Below are 20,790 nucleotides of genomic sequence, written 5' to 3'. Positions count from 1 at the left end.
TTAAAGCGCTGAGGAGTCTAAGACGTGAGGATCACAAGTATTTCATAACCGCGATGCATATACAATTTTTTCAATTATTAGGTTTAATTATAATTAAAAATATATATATATATATATATGATAAACTTACTTAAATTATACATAAATTAAATCGGAAACACAAAAAGACAAAAAGAAACGAGAAAACCTACTTTACTGTAATTCAACAGATTCGATAATTTCTCAATAAAACTAAATAAAATTAAGGGTGGAATTTTTTTTCATAAAATTTTTAATATGTTATCAATACGATATTTTTTAATTATTTCAAATCATATTAAAAAATAGAACGGCTTTAATGTATTTTGTTATTTATTTCATTGAACAAAATGATGTTGTTTAAAAGTGAAAAAAAATTTGCAGAAAAAAAATCGTAAATTGTTATGTTTAAAAGTGTTTTATTGGGTTTTAAAAGTGGAATGATCGAATTTCAAGTTATATTCATTTGTTCAGTTCTATATTGCTATTCCAATTATATTACCAAAAAAAAATAATTTTTTCGCTCTTCTTGTAGTTCCAAATATAACGAAGATCTTTCCATTTCTCATCATTTTTCAATCGTCTTTATCTAACTTGATTTAACGATTTCCCTTCTTTGTTATATCTCGCTAGAATTGATTGTACAGACGAATAAATGTATCCAAAAATGATCTCAGATAGGTGGGCTGTCTTTCAAAAATTCTGTCAGTGATTTCGAGTAGAACTGAAAACGCTACAATAGAAAAATATTTAAAGTATTTTTCTTGGCAATAATTTTCAACAAGGCTCTTGTTTGAACTTCTGCGATCTATAACTTCTGACATTTAGCTGATGACCTCTATTAATGGAACGCTGTGTACGTAAACGAAAATCCTAACAGCAAAGGAAAAGAATACCTACAGAGTGACCAAAATTACTGCACTAGAAATATAAAATTTTTAATTTCAATGTATTCTAAAGTGCAGAACAAAAATTCATAATCTTTTTTCAAACTTTAACACTCTCTACAATAGGTGTCACACATTTGTATACGTATGTACATACTTGTTATGTACATACTTGTTGTATGTATACATAACATACAATAACAAATATGTACATGTACATATTTGTTATTATTTCTGAACACTCTGTAGGTGAAGAACAATAATTCTGACCTCAAGAGCCCTTTCCAAATATTCTAAACATGTTCGTCGGCGATTAACGTCTTGTTTTGATAGTTTCACTTAATCCAATTTAAATGCAAAGGGAAAATACCCGACCCGGTGTTGATCCAGCCCTAATTGTGTTAGACGCAAGAGGGTTTCAATCAAATAAATCCATTGTTGAAGACATTTAATCTATTACAAACTGATGAGTTTATAATACCTAAGATTTTATCAAATTATACAAGTTTGAAATAGTTCAAAACAGATATAGAAAAATTTTCAGTTTGCAAATTGAGATGTTGGAAAACTTGGCAAAATGATGGATCTTCTATTTATTACCCAGAACACCTATCAATAATGGAAAGATATGTGAAATGTTAACTTTGTCTGTGTGTTAAATATGTGACTGAAAAATGTCTGCATAAGAACTCATTTATTAACCTGAATTCATTATCAAATTTGTGGTTTAAACTATTTTTTGGAAGTTTGTAACTAATACAAAATCTTTCAATGGAAAATAACTGCGAACCACCAACGCGTTTTGGATTATTCACTTGAGTGTGTTCTGGCTATGAGGTATCTACTTAAATCAGAAAATATGTGTCTAGGATGTTTGTGTAGTGGGTCAAGTGTACTCAGTTTTATTCAATTAATGTACAAAGCAATAAAGCAATTAACTATGAAAATACTGAATTCGGCACTAATTCGAATACACATCAAAACTGTATTAAATATCTCAAAAATTCTTAGAGCTGCAAAGAGAAGATTGAGACAATTTTTTGAAATTTTTATCCAAGCTTATTTTCGTACCATTAGTTCTTTTAGCTGGGAAAAACACTTTTCTCAATATTTCTTTATTTGATGTCTGATTTAGTGGTTTCTTTTTTTTGCGAATTTGTCGTTAATAATTTTTGTTTCGGAGATACTTATTTCGTGGTTTTTCTTGCTCGACACGCAGTTTTGAAGCGAAATCCACGTCTCAAAAACCGAACAGAAATATATTGTCACGCTAGAAATAAACTCAGGAAAATACAAATAGCTTTACCGTATCATATTTATTGCTCTGTCAAGAGCCTATTTTTACGCGAGTTTCTGAATCGTTTTTATAATAAAAAAATGCGAGATTTCAATGAAATTGTCTCATTGAAAGTTGTATAGAATATGATTTTGCGGTTTTAGCGTAGGTAGATATAGATAAAATTGTTATCGGCGACTTGCATCGGTGTTTCACAGCAGTAGTATATAGTTACGTTATAAATTTGCCACGCTTCGATTGTAGAAATGCATTAAACTAAAATGTATTTACATACTTTATACATTACGTGAGGTTTGGCTGAAAGAAAAACGAGTTTTATGTGTATGCATTTGCCCCCATCACATCAATATTCTGACGGGTTTCAATGGTACAAAAGATGTTTTTTTTTTATACTGAACATCCAAGAATATCATACTTTAATGCTAAAAGCCCATTAATGGTACAAGAAAGCCCATAAACGGAGTCTTATGTCGCGGTCGATTTTCTTTGTTAGGTAACAATGTTAACACGAGCGCGCAGCGGAACCATTATCAACCGTAAATATTCATTACTTATTTGGAGTGGAATTTTTTTTAAATTTCAAGCCCAAAGGTTCATGTATTTACCAGAGCTTGAATTTCACCTTTTTTACATCCCTTTTTTGCTATTTTTGCCCAGCAACCCCTTGACATAGAGATTTCGCTCTTAGGCACATCAAATGCGAAAGTCGTATTACTCCAGATGTATATACGTTTTACGGGGAAATAACGAAAAAGCTTTTAAAAGTCTGAAGGAAAAACTTGGCTCGATTCATACGAATTTATGGGTATCGTTTGATTGAATGTAGAAGTAGTGTTTCATCGGGCAAAATCTACGATACTGATTCGTGAATACGCATACTTATCAAGATTTTAAATTTCCATTTAACAACACTAAAAATATGTCGGTTACATGCAAAAAACCACAGGCCTAGTAAGCCGATTGCAGAGGGTACAAAACTCTTAAATTTACTACTCTCATATTATTATGAATTAAATATGCGTATATACAGGCAAGTTACGTCACTGGTTATTGCATTTTTCAAGATTTCAATGTTCCATTTTAAAACATAGAAAATTAGTTCGTTACATGCAAATTAATCAGAAGCGCAGGAGGAAGCATGCTAAGGGTCCAAACTATCTAAAATCTATTCCTATGATTTTCAAAGAATTGTGTTTATGTTTCCGGGGCTCCCGAGGCTCTTAGTGTTTTTTCGGTTCTCCAAGACTTTAAGTTTCATTTTAAAAATCTGAAATTTAGTATATTGTGTAAAATAGGGAGAGGCATAGCAGAGTTAAGTAAAAGAGTAATTAAAACTGAGTTTAGAAGCCTTCTATGTCACTGATTGCTATTCAAGAACACTAAAATCTGAATATAAAGTAACCAGAGGCTTAGAAGTATATTGCTGAAGACAAAAATTATCTCAATTTTTTTCCTACGAGTTTTAAAAAATGAAAACTGTGTTTAGGGGTGAACTAATTTTTGCATTTGTGGGAATTTAAAGATTCTTTTAAAAACGTTGAAAATTGATTCGTTTGATGCAAAATTATCAAAGGCATAGTATGTTGATTGTTAAGGGTGCAAAACTATGTCGAATTTATTTCCATTATCTTTGAGAAATTAAAACTGTGTTTACAGACAAATTGCGCCACTGACAACAATGAAATTCGGTTAATCGTGCGTAAAATAACTAGCAGCGCATCAACTGCTGATTGCTGAGATTGAAGACCGTTCGAAATTTATTCCTTTAATCTTATAAAATATAAGAGATTATTTTTTCTTAATTTTATTTTATATGTCAAATTCAATAACTATCTGTGTCATTTATACTCACATGTATATGAATATATTACATATGTCAATGTGCTTTACTGAATGTTGATAATTGATGCCTAAATTGAAAAATACAGTTTTCCTCGTGAATAATATTACATAAGATTCGCAGGCAAATTGTTTAATGGATGTAAATGACAAGGTGTTATTTATTTCTCTTATATTTGATTGTTTGAAATCAAAAACTCATCAACGTTGCCAAATATTTCATAAATTACGTATAATGGAATATTTTCCGTAAATCGCACTTCTTCTTTATTTTATATAGCAATTTTTGCACGTGTGTATTCCATATAATTCTGCCTGAATGGAAGTTCATTACAACGAAATAAAATTCTGAGTTTTATTGTCAATTAATAACACATTCAGACCATTTGTCGCTCAAACGTTCCAGGCTTATCCAATTTAATTCATTTCTCGAGCTAAACAAAAGCTTGAGATTCATGGTCTCAACATTTAATTATGTTAATAAACTCTGAATTAAATCTAGAAAACTTATTAGCCTTCGTTGAAAGGAAAGTAAATAAATTCACCAATGAATTAAGCAGAGATGTGTAGGACCTGCTATTTTCAATAATAGTTTTCGCGACATAATAGATATTTTTGCTGGGTTGTAATAATTTATTCAGTGCAAGGGGACAAGGATAGTTCTAATAAGAAAACACTGCTTGCCAAGTTTACTTCCACGTCACCAAGTAGATATATTACAACAGAATTGCAATTATAGTGCCCGTTTTACTGCAATGCAATCAAATTAACAGCGAAACCTTTTCGAGTGTGTTTAAATCGCATGAGTGGAGATCAAAAGTATCTCTTCCAATTGTGCAGGAAATCCAGTTGATAACCACACAAAAAAAGGATGTTTTATAATTGATAAAACTTTAATGCGCGCATTTGACATCAGGGAAATGGAAAGCTAAATAGAAACTCGTCTAATAAATGGTCTAATTCTAACTCCAGGCAGAGAAGACGACGGTGCATTTTGTCTGCTCCCGGCTAATTTACCTCAAAACTCTAGAGTTATAACTCTAGAAGACACACATTTCGTCATTCGTTAAATTAATTTTTAATTTAAAAAGTTGCTTAACTCTAAATATGAAGTTAAATGAAGAGAAATCGTCACAGCTTCAACAGACTAGACACTTATGTCATATTATGCTCTCGTCTCTTTTCTTTGCTATCCCATATTAAACGCAATTTTGCAGCCAGTACAGGCGTTTGTCACGGCTTCATTTATGATTATGTCCTCCCCAGATTCCCCAGCCCTCATTTATTAAAATCCCTGCGGAATATTAAATCTACAAAGGGTCGGTTAAGACTTAATCATTATTAAACTGCATAATTGCCATTTGATCCATATGGCTGACGTCTCCATGAGGGCCTCTTTGTGATTGTTTATATAGATAACTAGAGGTTCATCAAAATTATTTTATAAAATTTTGCAATGGAAATTGACCAAAATTATTAGTGAACATTTTGCTTAATAAAATTCAGGTTAACATGAATTCCCCTATAGTGTTCTAATTTCTCGAACCTGATAAATATATTTACTATAAGACTCTTCCACGGAAGAGTTTGCCATGGAGCTTTCGTGCATAATGCATATACCATCACAATTTACTATGACCTTATTTTTATGGCATCATAAAGATAGAGCACTAGAGCTACGGTTAATGGCCTCAACATGAGTTTCTCTTTGATTACCATCAGAAAATAAGAACTTGGTGCTTTTACCGCCTTCTTTGACGTTTCAAATTTCGCATTTCAAGTTCAATGACGTCCTTTTTCGAGAGAAAATGAACCAAAACTTTCCCCAAAGTTAGCGTAACTTAGAGACATATTGAAGCCCAATAGAGTCCAATTCGTAGCATGGCAAACTGTCCGCTTCAAAGGAATTTATTTGTATTGGAAAAGGGGACTGTTTTCGTTTCCATTTCACATGAGAAATCGAGACAGAGGCGACATGTCCGAATAATGGTTATTTATTGTCATATTTTTAGATGTATTTTTTTAGGAATCGTGGAAAATTGAAAGTTATTTTTTTCCTTGAAATACTTAGAACAAAGGTTCAGCACCTAAGTTGGTATTTTAATTGAGCATGGGGTTAAACGAAAATAAAGGCGAATTCCTCCTCGGGGACCCCAAACCGTTTCTTTCTGTGGAAAAGTGTCGGTTTGCTGAGTATTTGTTATTTCCAGGGATTTTCGCCAAAAGGGGTTTGAGTCTTGAATGTGGATTAAGGGAGAAAAATGCGGATACTTTGAGGACAGGCAGGGCCATAAACGAAAAGCCTCGAGCATCTACAGGATAGTAAATCCTTATTCAACCTTCGAAACTTAAATTATGGATCGCTCCACGTATAAGATAAATAACAATACACTTCGACATTTATGATCACTCCTGGTAATTAAGGTATAGTTGTAGGTTGGTAGATAGCGCCACTATGCATCGACGACTACTGTTCGATATATTTCCAAAATTGATTAAAAATGCAATAGTAACATAAATTTTTATTTAAATTTTGATTTAATAACAGCTGAATTTTACTATGTTACAAAATGTTTAAATGGTTTTACTCACTAATCAAAGCGGTATGTGTTTTTACTATATTTGTACGTACCAATGTAATGAAATTTCCAATAAACACATATACATATTCGAGATCCATATCGTTCGTAATTTATTAAGATTTAAATGTATTGTAAAACCGGTATAAATTATTGTACGAAATTATAGTGAAACGCCGTTTTAAAAGCGGCCTTGATGGCCTTGTTAAGGGGATTTTTTTTCAAGAAATACGTTCCGTTTGGTGTTTAATTAGTTACCAAAACCCTCTTTTAAAAGCGAAGGTTTAAAATCTTATTGTTCCATTATATGGAAGGAGTTTAAGGGCCCATTAAAGGGCAGGAAACTCTAGAACTATACGAGGGCGTTGGCTGGTTAAATGGTCAATTTCCTCAAGGAGGATGTTAAACTGCGCTCGGAGAACCAAAAGGAAAATGTCGCAGATAACGATAATGATAAATTCAAGCTCTACTGTAACTGTAATTAAATGCAAAAGAATTTTATTTTATTAAAATCTACAGAATGTTATTTAATTTCAAGCTACTTCGTGTATATGCACTCTATATGTACATATGTATGTATGTCCAAATGAGCGCTAACTGGAATGAAACTGAACTTGCACTACTTGCAGCGATGATGATATTATATAAGTGTTGATTAATGGCACTTATAACCTCATTTATATGCTATACGTGCACAAGTTGTCCATATTCGAAATGAACGTTATAAATCTACTTATACAGCTAAATATGGATTGGATCTGATATATTAGTTATTATTATTTTTTTGAGATTAGTGAGTTGAGATTAGGTGCCAACATTGCCACATCTAAGTCATTTATTAAAGGATAAACTTTTTCGTATTTGTTTCAAAACTACAATGGATCTAAACCCGCTTTATTAGCCACACAAAAAAGTGGCCAATGAAATAACAATAATTTAAATCGAGAACTAGAGTCATTTGCCTTTTTTTGCGTTTTTTTTTTGTAATTTAGGTATTTCACATTTTTCGACAACTTTTTTGAAAAAAATCAAAATTCACAATGACAATTTTTTTGTAAATAGTCAAAATTTTTTGTTTAGGTTAACTAAAAATAACGATTTAGCAAAAAGATTAAATCTCGTAATTTTTTTTAAACTAACAATAATTTAAAAGAACAGTAAGAAAATACGATTGAAAAATGGAGAGTGACAATTTTGTAATAAAATAGAAAATTAAATTTTTATTATATAAATTTATAAACTTAAATTATTGAAAAATAGAATTTGATAACAATTTTAGGAAAAGAATCAAAAATAAAAATGTATACAATAACAGTAAAGAAGACAATGAACTGACCGTATTTGTATAACTTAGTGTTTGTTGCGAGTTAATTTAGGTTTTCCTTCGTCGAAAATAAGCAATTTATCAAGAAAACTGTCCCAAACAAAAACAATTTTTAGACCTACAAAAGACAAATCTATCTTGAGCTATATATAAGGACAGGCAATTCTTTTGTTTGGTTTCCGGAGCTTCGGTGTCGTCTCCCGGGCTTAATAAGCTTTTGCCAAATATGCCTGAAAACCCCAAGAATAGCCGGTAATTGTATTTGTAAATTGTTATGTCTGTTAACACCCTTAAGAGGCAGAGAAAAGAGAAAAGTCATTTTTTACGCAATGATTTTTCGCGAATATCGACAAGCAATATATTGGGGTTTCAGGCTCAGCGACGTGGTAACCATAATTTTAGATTAGCTTTCTATCTTCGGTAACCATAACTGCGGAAATACCACCCTAAAAGGTAAAATAATATCCCCGGGGGATTTTAGTTCTCTTCTTGATAACCTCGATTGGGTCGGTGGTTTTTTTTTAAATCCGGGTATCAATATTTTTGGGAGAAACACGCACAGTAACACACCTTATTAGGATCGAAAAATACCAAAGAGTGGGGCTGCGAACTGTCAACAAAGCGAGTTATAACATAAGTTCAAGTGTCATTATTATGGTAATGTTGGAATTAGGTACCCGCTTTCTTCACTCCAAGCAATGCATGATCGATCAGGGTGGTGGAGACCCAAAGAATAAAGCGAATATCCAATAAATCATATGTTAAAATTAAAGTCAAAATTATTCTCTTTCGTTTCTTTGCATTTTGACCACCAGAGATCGCATTACATCCTCTTTCAATGTGAATCTAAAAACCATTGGAAACTTTTCCCATTATCCCACTAGTGTTGTAATAAATCAGTCCAGGGTTAAATTATCACTTGTCGTCGGATATACCTAATGGCTCCGTGTTTTAATCAGTAATTAATGGCGTTTTCTAAGTAGTGTTTTATCGGAGTGGAACGAAATTAGCGCTACCGAGCAGAAATAAATCCTACGGCAGCATACAAATAGCAAAGATCCATCAAATAACAACATTGTTTTGGAAAAATGAAACCCAATTCCAGCCTAATGCTAGTAATGACACTTTTTCTTTCCCGAGATTACTTTCCGTACTACCGGGATAATTTATATTTCGAATACCCTTCATGCAGACTTCAAAAGTTACTTTCTTACCGGAAATTTTATCTTTTAAAATCTCTCCAGATATGATTAATGTTCAAGTAATTAGTGGTGATTACGTTGAAAGCTTCTCTGATGGTGATTTGATAATGAGGTTCGAATAGAGCGGTTAAACTGACACTTTAATTTTAATGTTCTTGTGATGATATACCGAAATATTTCAAATATTTTCACATTCTTGCTGGGTCGGGGAAGGTTTTTTCCGATTATTCAAATGAGGGATGATTCGTTTCCCTAATCTTTCTAGGGCGGGTTAAAACGAATGATATCACTTAGTTTTTGTCCTTTTTGGGTACAAAAACCATCATAAGCTTAAATCGGTCTCCTTTACCCTTTTAACGTAAACCTTCTTTCCGTCGCTGTTGGGTGAAATTAGCACCAGTTACACGTTTTATGTGTTTTTTTTATGTTTATACATATGTATATGTAACATCTTTTTTGGCTTCTCTACACTAACACATATAAATATATGTATAATATTAATAAAAAAATTAATAATATATAATAATTTAACAAAAAGTTAATAAATCTCCGAGACTCAAAAATGTCGGGATATTTCCTAAAATATCCGAATATCAATGTAATTTAACCTACTCGACGACTTTGAAAAATATGAAAAATCTTCAGCACAGCGGCGCCATTTCTGTGTCTGCCCTAAATTTCATCACAACGAGCGATCCATAAATCAATGATACTTGCTTACATGGAATGTACCAGGTGCCAACCATCGTTTAACTGTTAATATTAAAGTAGTAATTAAGGTGAAATCTTCATGTTAATTGGACCCCATGTTTTAGTTGTCTGTGCCTTCTTGCGCTCGAAAAAAGTTAAATGGTTTCTTCATGACAACAATTGCTATTTAAGCGTAAAATATCACCTATACAGGGTGTCTCGTAAATTATTTCTAAACGAATACACACACACACACTTACGCACACACCAAAGATAAATCGAATAAAGGTGCATAAAATCCGGTCTTTGCAAACAACACGAAACCGGAGATTTTCCTTCGCTTCCGCCTTTCCTGGTGAACAATAACCCTCGTATACATTATTCATACGTTCTTTCTATTTGTTAACAAACGGATCCTTTGTGATCGAGGTGCATAATTTCGCCAAAGCGTTCGTTCCTCAATTTGTCGGTACGTTAATTATTCTTCTGTTCACTCTAAGCCGCTTTTCGTATACAGGAATTATTATAATACCGATAGGAATTTGTTATTAAACTTGAGAGAAGTTCGGGAAACAAAGCCACGGAAGAATGAGGAAAAATATTGTTAAATGAGGCTATGCAGTGGAGAAGTTTTTAATGTGGAAGACTGACCCTAAGGTTAACTATATGACTAATGGTTAGTTCGCTATAAACTTGAAGAAACTAAAGAAAATGGCTAAATAGAGCTAGTTACAAACTCGAGATTCAATTATCGCGCTTTACGCTAAACGAGCGAGTTGCAAATGATGATGATGGCATTGAATTATAGTTCCATAAAAGTTTTGGATAAACCGCGTATCCAGGCCTTAATGTATAAAGACTCCAACTTGGAGATAATACGGGTTTGTCGAGGCGCGAGGAAACTTTGAAATATTTAAAGTGATTTATTTAATCACTTTCTAAGTGATTTACGGCGCCGATTGACGGGAAAAGTTTTATCCGATGGAGCGAGAAAAATTGCCCATGTTCGATGACGTATAAATGAGGAAAAATTGGAAAAAGCCAATAATGTAGAAGAACTGGATGTAATGATGCTTTAACATTTTTGAATCCTGTTTTTGGCAAATTAATCACTAATCCATGGCGGCGAAATGGAAGGAAATAGCGTAACCAGTCCACATGACTTGTTAGACCTTATATACATATATGTGCCTGTGCATGACGCATCTCTGACGACAAAGTAACGTCATAAGGACATTAATACATGATAGCCTTCCAGTCTAAAAATTGATTTATTTTGATGGAACGCCGACAACTGCTTGCTACACCCACTTCTTTTAGATCATTGGAGAAAGCAATTCAATTGTATTTCTTGAAAATACGGCCCTTTTTCTGGATTTATCGTACAGATTAAATCGGAAAAAAAGCTCACTAACGAACCGAGGTAGTATAGCACACCTCATTTTTTACCCGCGTTCCTTATTAGTGTTCCTACGTGCACCTAAAAAGTCTACGTTATCCGGCAGAATTTAAGGGAATAAAAGACGGGATAATTGCAGGGCGAAAGGGCTTAAAATGTAGGAGAATAAATTAAAATTTAGGTGTTTTTGCGAGCTTGCCTAAACACCAGGAAGATCCAAAAAACTTGCCTTGTGAGGCCTCAAAGATAAACGTTTACTTTTTGCTCCTAAATTACTGTAAGCCCATATGTTCGCCAAGAAACCTGACTGATAAATAAGCAATGTAAAGTGTCGCAACTGCATAAAAAACGAAAGTGACCAATCTTCTCTCAAGACCAAAAAAAGTCTCATATATAACATTTTCGCACATAACTAATAGATTTGGATCGATACATTGAAATCAGAGCCATTGTTTTCCCCCTCTTTATACTGATTTTGGATGGATGATGAATTGAGAAGGGTGTTTTGTGATAGTTTTCCACATTCCGGCTGAAATAATGGGTTGAATGGGTCTTTTTTTTCAATGCATCAACGAGGCAAACACCACTAAAATCAAAACCCGATTAAAATGAGGATTTCGCTTTAGTTATTCAGTATACGAATCAATAGTTAAATTATGGATAAAACCTGGTATATTAAATGCATAAGTTATTTACTCATTTTACTGCTATATTTGAATATAAAAAAAATCTGAATTTTAGATTTTTTTAATTTAATTAAAAAAACTAAATAATTTTTAAAAATCGGATTGTACACGTTTAAATAAAACTATCGAGAATTTCCCCCACTGTGTACAAGTGCTGTGCAGTATTCACACCCTCTAAAATTGTCACATTTCCAGCTACTTTTAATTGCCAGATACTGCAAAAATAATTAAAATAAAAAAATTGATTCCACACTGTTTATGACACACGATTTGTTCAACAGCCATCAGAAAAAATCGTTTTAATATTGGGAAATTGTTGTTAAATTGCTAAATAGAGAAATTTCTATTGCAAGGGAGCATAGATACAGGATAAGAAGAAAAAATTATCGCCCTTTTTAACCTCAAAATATCCCTTTTTTACTTCAACGTTATGCCCTTTACCAAGAGTATTGCAGTGGCGAATTTAGGAGTAAGTGGGCTTCCCTGCTGTGTTATCTGCAAAATGTTATCAATATTAGTGTTCACTATACACACGTCATTGGTGAATGTATAGAAATGTCTAAAACCCAGCAGAACCTTTTTGTGATCCTAGTTAAGATCTTTAAATTGCATGAGGTATTGTTTTTTACTATAATTAAATGCTGAATTTTGAAATTTAAATACACGTTTGCAGGACTCGATATACACTAAATCATTAGCGTGTCATAACCTTTTAAGATTCATCGATTATTATTTAATGGCGAGAACTAAATTAATGGCAAGATTAATGTATATATATATATATATATATATATATATATATATATATTCCATTTTTATTAGTATTGTTGGTTCTTAACTGAAATTACAGTGCTCAATAACAATATACATTAAGTCATTAACGTATCATAGGTGCTTTAGATCGAAAAAATGTTAGAAATAATTTCTTTTAATTTCTACTCTTTTCGGCCCTCCTCAATTAAAAATTGATACAGGACGTCCCTGCTTTTACACTTATAGGATCGTTCTTCAAATTATAGGAGACTCTTGTAACTCTCAGTATATAGTAAATAATTGACATATATACATATAGTATATTTTAAATTCTAGCAATTTTCCAGATTTATATCTTTCAAATGATTGTTTTGTTATTATTGGTTCTACCTTGAAAATTATGTTCTGTATGCTTCGGTTTTTACAGGCCAAAATGAATGTTTTTTAAATTACAGGAAACCTTTACAAACAGTACTCAATATGCAATTTGCGTTTTAATAATTTTCATCAAAAACCAGTGGCGTATTTGATTTCCAGGAGTAGCCGCAAATTTTTCAAATTATAGCCATGACAACTTTCTCTTTGGAATTTTGTTAATTTTTATTTTAGTGTAAATACGCTCTGATTTTTTCAAATCGATTTATAAAACACGAAATTATGACCTTTTAATATTTCTGAAATCCTGTATTGTACTTAATTTCCCAGAACTGCCGCACATCTTGCAAATTCTAATTGTTCGAATTTTATTTAAAAAATCAATGTAATTAATTTGTTACTCATCCTTTATCGATACGATCCTGATTTTCTTAGAGCAGTCAGGATTTATGTGACAATCAGTGACATATACACTGCGCTTTTCATGGTTTTTACAAATTTATTAATTAGCATGTTAAATGATAACCATTCCTCCTTATTCTTTTAAAACTTTTAAAATTAATATAATGTTTTGTTGCCCCCTGTAGCAAATTTAGTGCATTTACTGAAATTTTTGCGAATGTTCATGATGTATCAGTTTACTTATTTAGAAATAACAAAGACAAGTTATCTTGATCCCATTTTATTAATATTTGAAACATACAACCCAAAAATCACATATTTGGTGAAGGCAAGGTAACGTTGGCAACGTTGCCTAAAGTGTTAAATCGGATTAAGACGGGCTGCTTGATGCATTTATCTAGTAAACGCTGCCAAATCTAGCAAAAATTAATCCGGAGGTTTTACTTTATGTGGTACGAAATAAAATCAAATTATTAGGATCCCATTTTGTCAATATTTATTTATATGTTGTGGTTTATAGATATACTTTTTGGGCTTTGACATTAAACTGCGTTCGGTTCGCTCATATTACAGGTACTTAAATACAAATATTTTACATATTGTAGAGAACTTCTACAGCACTCGGTAAGTATTCTTTCAAAATCACTGGCATATTACAGCTTTTTAAGATTCAACAATTTTCCACATTTTTTCCAACTTGGTTTATTTGCTAGTCGCTAGTTATGTATGACATTGATTTCATTGACCTCAAGGCAAGTTTTTCAAATCGCAGAAAATCTTATTAGACAATAGCGGACCTAGGAGTAATGAGCTCCCGGACACTGTATCAAACTGATATAACCGTCACTGTCAATGTTTGTCGGTAATAAACTAATAGTGTAATTATTTTAAGCATTTAAAGTCGAAAATTTTCCATTATTAATGGAAAAGTTGTATTTGGAAACGCCACGAATATTTTGTAAATATCTGAATAATAAGCTCTGTCAATAACCCAGAGAGAGATATGTGGTCATATTTCTACCTCAGATTAATACTACATATTTGGAATGTTTGAATGTTAAATTTGGAATTTAAATTATTGTTTTACTCGCAATGCCAAAGCAAAATATGTAATATGAATATTCACTGCATGAGTAAATATTTCTGGAAGTATTTGATTTATTTAAATGTATGTAAGAATACATGGTGTCTCACATACATATAAGGAATTTCTCTGACATTTTTTGATTATGTCGAGTTATGCAACCAGACATACAATTTTCAAATTCAATACCAATAAAATTGAAAAAACTCACTTTCTTTCTCCTATGATGACAATTCTCGTGAATCTGCAGTTGCATAAACTTTCTGAATTAGTTAATATCTCGATAATTAAAGCTTGATCAGTTTACCTTAAAACCAATTAATAATTCATTCCCTGATTTATGCATTAATATAATATTTGCTCAAATTCACGTGGGAGTGGCACATTAATAACTAATAAATATTGTTCAAATTAATATTCTGTGCTATGAACTCAGCTTCTAAGGTTATATCTTCCTCAAAATAGTGTCCAGCGGAACTACAGTATCCACCAAAATAAACAGTACCGAAACAGTGGGTACTGTGGACTTGCTTATGTAATATGCATTTATCATATTTGAATTAATTGTCATTAGATGACATATTAATAGTACATTGCAGATAAATTTGATTTAAAAATGGTTCTAACAACAGAAGAAAAATTGTTTTTTGTAGAGCATTATTTCCATTCATACGGAAATGGTCGCAATGATGGCTCAAGCTTAGAACAGGTGTCAATAAAATATTGATAAAAGTTTAATGAAGTAGCTCCCAGTAAATATTTGATATTAGCTGTTGTTGAAACATTTCGTCACACTGGTAATGTATTGTGTCAATGCAAAGGTTCTTCAGGTCACACTGTTTTTGCGACGACCTGAAGAACCTTTACGTTGACACAATACACTACCAGTGTGACTAAATTTTTGTCACAAATGCATATTACATAAGCATCTAAATAGCTCCCTCTATTTCGGTACTGTTTATTTTGGCGGATATTGTAAATGGAATGCTCTGGAACCTTAAATCAGGAATTTCAGACATTTCCACAGGAAACGTTTTAATTATTTGAAAGGAACCGCTTGATTATAGAATTACTGCCGCTTTTAAATTACTATTACTAACTAGAGATTTGAGAAATTCCATTAAACTGACACCTCAAAGCTGTTTCGCATATATTAAGCCACCTCGAATAATAACTTATCGCAAATTACAGCCAAACTATCTGATAAACTGCAACAGACAGCGGCTGGAAACTTTCTCAGTTTCACTGTCATTTCGAGAGTTTCCATCAATTGAATCTAAAGTCGATCAAACAGGTGGTAATAAAGCTGCTCTATGAACTAAGAATAATTCTGGAAACTGCACACGAAGGGAGGATTTAATTATTTTCCAGAGGTCTAGCCAGCATTTGACCGCTTATCTCGAATTTAATTTCGGTGCAGCTGTTTTCCTACATAGAGTCCTTCTTTGGGGTTAATTTGAGCCAAAGACTCGGCAAAAGGAGAGGGAGAGATAAATATGGGCAAAAACACTGCAATGTATGTTGTGCAAGCCCAGAATTATTATTATTTGCCACGAAACTTTATTCCTTATATATGATATTTCTTGTGTCAAAATCCCTAAGGAAAATCGAAACTTGGGGATGGATAAAACTCAATAAAACCTCATAAATTATATTTTCGAAACTTTCAATAATATGATTTCGACTTTCAGTCGCTTTAATAACGGCAAATTTGGTCTTCTGAAAAGGGTTGTCAGTCAATCCACATAAATCATCGGCAAATAGCATTAACTGTGTTTGGTAAACTAATCCCTCTGGATACAATATCCGTGTCTGGAAAGCTCCTTTTTCGCAATATCGGCTATGTTAACCCAGTTTCGACATTGCAATAATCCGCATGTCTCAGGTCTTTTTGCCAGTTTCTTACACAAGAAAGTTTCTTGGAATTTTAGTGCAAACTGGAAATATGATGAAACTTACGGTAAAGGTAAATTAATCTTTCGAGAAGCACTTTTCAATTATTCATTTCGGCTTTTTCTTACACTGACATTTGATAATAAGAAAGAGATCAGATTTTCATCCCCCAAAAGCCGCGAATGTCAACCAAAAAAAAAAAACGCATGCCAAGGAGTTAAAAAGGAGATAAATCTAATGGAAAAGCCATTAAGGGCGTGTTTGATGGATTGATCTCCGCCTGATTTAATTCAACTTTGAAGCAACTCGATAAAGTCAGTCTAATGGAAAATTCTTTTGCTTTGCACTTCTTCTTTGCTCGGAATTTCTATGTTTTGAATCAACATCAATTCCAACCAGAATTTCTGTTGGTGGATAATGTCATTTCGCTGTAATTACCTTCAAAAAAGTCTCTTAAAAGTTTCGGTTGAAGCTCAAATGGAAACCTTAAGTTTGGTATCGAGTTTCGGCGTTTTCTAATTTTCCCAGGCGCTGCAATTCCTGGAGGAACGTTCGAAAATTACTTCGAAAGTTTCTTTTTAAAGTAATGGTAACTATGCAACAGGTCCAAAACTGTTTTCTCTGAATTATTCGGAGTTTCTAGTGGGACCCCAATTGGTCCAAAAGTAAATTAATGGATTCGTTTAATTACCCTTTATGCGCAAACCTTTAAAAGGTTCCCTTTACCTGCGTTAATGAATGTCAGTCAAAAAGACGAAACGTTTAATCATTTCGTGTTCATGTTCCGAATCGGAAAGTTAAATTTGATTTTACACTGCAAAGAGTGGGAATTTATTAAGCTAATAATGATGGAGGGGTAAAATGGAATAAAAAGCTATTGCCCTTAGGGCCTGAAACAACCAAAGTTTAACGAGATTTAAACCCGATTTTCAGACAAAATAGCTTCTTTTTTGCCATCAAAAGAATGAGGTAAATGCATTTTTTTTAATACTATCCCGGAATTTATCCCTGAAATCATAATTTAAAATTACATTCCCACGCCATAATGGAAGCGTCTTAAAACTCGAAAGGGTGAGATTACAATATCCCTTAAGTTTATGTGCACTTGATGCAAATGCGCAAACAGTTTACGGGTTAATGATTATACGTATTAATATTCAACGCTAGGAGGCGCATTTCTAATTATAGTATCATCGCTGAGCGCTGAGAACTAACCGAATAAGCCCCTCGATAATTAAATTGCACTAATCAATCGAATAACATCCGATATATTCCACGCGTTAAGATTGCCTTTGAGAATACTAAAATGGAGGCAGCGGCTCTGATTAATAATTGATTGTGAAGGCCTTGATTCTATAGCAACATATGCGAGTGAGAGTGAAATTTTTATCTATATTGATTGATCAAAAAATTTTATTCGCCAGTTGCGCTGGCTAAAGATTTGCATTCTCATTCACGCGTTCATATGGAATTGGGCCCCTGATATTTGAAGTAATGCAAAATGCAGGGATTATTTATAATCCCAGCCTGATATAATTTTCCATTATCCACTTCTCAGTATTTCTGCATTGGAAATCATATTAATAAAACTTTAAATTACCTCTGCCAGGAAATAACTGATAACCATCATTCGTCGTTACATCATCAATTATAATAATAAAATATCTAATTGATGGCTGCCATTTTCGATGAGGTCATCTGTTTCGGACTTTTTAACTTTGGCAAAAATATCACTGTTTGTGCTCCGAAATTCTCTCTTTGTGTCAGAATGTTTGCTCTAAACAAGGACACAACGTCATCTTTATGTAATCTGTTTTTTAATTAAGTTTTTAAATATGTTCATTGCAATGAAAAAAATTACAAAAATTTAAATTCTGAAGGTGATCTCCACGTTTTAAACGTGGGATTGAATTTTAGTTAATGACTTATTAAGAAATCGCTGGATTTGCGAAGATTTGAATGTTTATGAACCTGGAGAACTGTTTTAGAATTAGTCACCACGGAAGACTTTAATGTGTCCCATATTCGACTCTCAACGTGGGGATCTCGGAAACCGTAGAAGATACAGAGTCGTTTAAATTGAGGCAAAGTTGTGTTTTTATGGGAGAAGTACTTTGCCTTTTTAATTGTTTAAAAATTCCGATTACTTCCGAAGACACCCGGAAAAACGAAAGTTATTATTAAAAAAAAATCTGCCTTAAATTACAGAGAAACATGAAAATGGAAAACACTTTCTCAAGGCACCTTTTCCCGCGCTACAACATGAAAATAGGTTTTCAGAGATACGACGTTTTGGCTTTACAGTATCATCAATTTTTTTTTCAAATAGGAACCTGACTGTTTTTTACGAATTCGGCTAATCATTGATAATTGAAAAATAACCATGTGTCACATTTATCGCTTTGTGACGTCCAGATCAAAAATATTCATTTACTATGTAATTTAAAGCAGAAACAAATAAAAATAAAATAACAATTTTCAGTTTTTTTCGGATATCTCCGGAAGTAATTGGAATTTTTAAACAATTAAAAAGGCAAAGTACTCCTCTCATAAAGGCACAACTTTGCCTCCATTTACTTGACTTTTTATCTTCTATGGTTTCCGAGATGCCCATGTTGAGAGTCAAATATGGAACACCTTGTACATATGTATGTATACAGAGTGTTTTCTAATTAGTGGATAAATAATTAATGGCTTGATTAAAAATAAGGTCACTTACTCATATAAATATTGGGTCTTATTAATTCCTTAGATAGATCAATTTCCGAGATATTAAAATTTAAAATCCATTAACTACAGATCCCTTGAACATAAAGAATAAATGTAGGAAATTGGATTCCTTTTTCTTATTAAGATATACAGAGTGTTAAAGTTAAATTTAAATTTCCTTGTTTTTTAAAAAAAATATCAGTAAATGACCGCCTATCTTTGATGACGCTGTCGGTCCCCTATGAAATTTTGATTAATAATTTATCGGAAATCAATATAGTTGTGTAGATTGAGAGATTTATGACCTGGACTAAAGAGTTTCAAAATTTACTCTCAGACAGTTTACATTGTACCATGACAGGGGTAATATCTAACCTATACAACGTGTCTCATGATTCATGGAACCACCCTATTTCAATAAAATTGTATATCGGGAGGTTTTTGACGATACTCTTTCACAAAATAACAAAAATATGGTTAAAATTGCCCTAATAGTTTTTTTTTAAATTGACATCTATTTTTTAGTATAAAAACGTACGTCAATGACAAAAGGAAAGGGTCTTGACTAAATCAAAATCGCAATATAAAAATGTTCAAATAACCTAAATTTGAAATAAATTATGGTTGAGGTGGTTCCTCAGATGTGAAGGTGGCTCCATGAATCATCAAACACGCTGTGTATAGTACTTATAAACCGTCATTTAATATCTTAGCAACTTCGAACTTTAATTTAGTACTTTATACTTGACTTTTTCGCACCATCACAATTCCATCCAGAAAAACCCAGTATCAAAAATAATTGCTCTTACCCCTACGTTCGATCTCCTACAACTGCGTGTAATACAATCTAAATTAAGTTAATTATTCCCAGTCTCTTATCTGCATTAGGCTCCAATCCCGCTAAAATCACTTCGGACACTTTAAGTGCACTATCGCGTTAACTATAACCAGTTTTGTCTATGAGAAAGAGGACAGAACTGTAACAAGTCTAATTAGTGACATTTTTCAATGCATTTAGGCTTGTAATAATAGGTTTCCTATGGGATTTAATGTAGGACCTAATGCGAAGAGCATGCGAATGATGTACATTTTCATATAGCGGCATGAAATCCCAAGAGGGCACAAACTGATTAAATTAGAAGTTCCTGTGAAAGTATCATCGCGCGAATTAGTACAAATCCCGACCTTGTGTCGCGATGTATAATTTTAATGTCACCACTTTTATAACATCCCAGAGTGATTCTATTTTTAGCCAACAGCTGTTATGGATTTAAAAATAAATTGTCAACATTGGATTCTTTTGCCAAATTTAACATCTTCCAATAGGAGAGAGGTAACTTCTTTGATACTTACCTGAAACGTGTTTTGCTTTTTTAATTAGATTTTCCTTTACGTCGAATAAAACCATTTTCAAATTAATTAATCCAATTCCATTGCTTTAAACTCGGATTTTTTGGACCATAAATGAAATCTATCAAACACAACTTTTCAGCCACTGCAGATAATTAAAGCTGAACTTCTCAATATAAACCGCACACTTTTGAGCATTTGTCCTCAATTTGCAACTCTATTTTCGTCGTTTTGCATTGAACCTGTCCTGCAGGGAAATTACTACTGGCAATTAAACTGCCTGCCAATTTTACATAAATTTAT

General features: G+C 32.6%; 1 protein-coding gene across 3 annotated transcripts in view; it reads left to right on the top strand.

Moving 5' to 3' along the window:
- The window catches only part of FMRFaR (FMRFamide Receptor), a 30,752-nt gene that overhangs the window by 2,220 nt on the left and 7,742 nt on the right, over positions 1-20,790 (top strand). The gene's annotated exons all lie outside the window — the stretch shown is intronic.

This window comes from Euwallacea similis, chromosome 17 (assembly GCF_039881205.1).
Source record: "Euwallacea similis isolate ESF13 chromosome 17, ESF131.1, whole genome shotgun sequence".
In the NCBI taxonomy this organism is placed as follows: domain Eukaryota; kingdom Metazoa; phylum Arthropoda; class Insecta; order Coleoptera; family Curculionidae; genus Euwallacea; species Euwallacea similis.
Note: the sequence above shows the minus strand (reverse complement) of the source record. Positions and strands in the feature narration are given on the sequence as shown.